A 696-nucleotide genomic window follows, 5' to 3' on the forward strand; every position below is an offset into this window, starting at 1 on the left:
GCAGTAAATTTAGCCCATCTGTCCTAATTCCATCAACTTTTGCAGCCATCTGTCCATTGTGCGGATCGAAATGTCCTTCCATTTTTGTGCATAAAGTAGTCTTGCTGCCATCAACATTTATAATATCAAAGTTCCAAATTTTTTCCAAGTCTTTTTCCATTAAACTTTCTGGTTTTATCTTTATATTCACTTAAATAATTTTCTGCAGTAGTATATGAATCCTACTCCAATATCTCTTTGCTTTATCACATGTAAAAATATGGAACACTTTATGAATTTCCATGTCATCCTTGCACAGGGGCCATGCTAATCTTCTCTGTATCGTTTGAATTTTATTTTGTGTGTTGCCAAAGAGAGCACACAAACTGGGCATGCTCTGAACTCCAATCAGGGAAGTAGTGTGTTTGGTGAGTCTCGGAAATTTGCCTGTTTAGCTATCTTGTGAAACAGTCTTTCCCTGACATATGGATACCTGTGATTCTGCTGGCCTTCTGATAGCATAAAGATCTGTCTCCTCTCCTGGCATTGGGGCCAGAGTACAAATGAATCCATTGAGGGTGCACGTCAATCTATTGCTATTACTATGAGGGGTTATTTTGGAGCCTAAAATCCTATCTCTTGTTTATGCAACTTTTTAACATTATGAATTGTGACTGTTGCTGTTGTTGTTTACTATTCAGGGTTGGCAGGTGGTCA

At 38.2% G+C, this 696-nt stretch overlaps 1 non-coding gene across 1 annotated transcript; it reads right to left on the reverse strand.

Annotated features, from left to right (window-relative positions):
- Positions 1 to 253: 253 nt before the first annotated feature.
- On the reverse strand, positions 254 to 360 carry LOC139318892 (U6 spliceosomal RNA). The gene has a single exon (XR_011600544.1). It is a non-coding gene; the product is annotated as a U6 spliceosomal RNA (small nuclear RNA).
- Between the last annotated feature and the right edge of the window lie 336 nt (positions 361 to 696).

This window comes from Pituophis catenifer, unplaced genomic scaffold, assembly GCF_029215685.1.
Source record: "Pituophis catenifer annectens isolate HBS135680 unplaced genomic scaffold, rPitCat1.0.hap2 SCAF_6, whole genome shotgun sequence".
Classification (NCBI taxonomy): Eukaryota; Metazoa; Chordata; class Lepidosauria; order Squamata; family Colubridae; genus Pituophis; species Pituophis catenifer.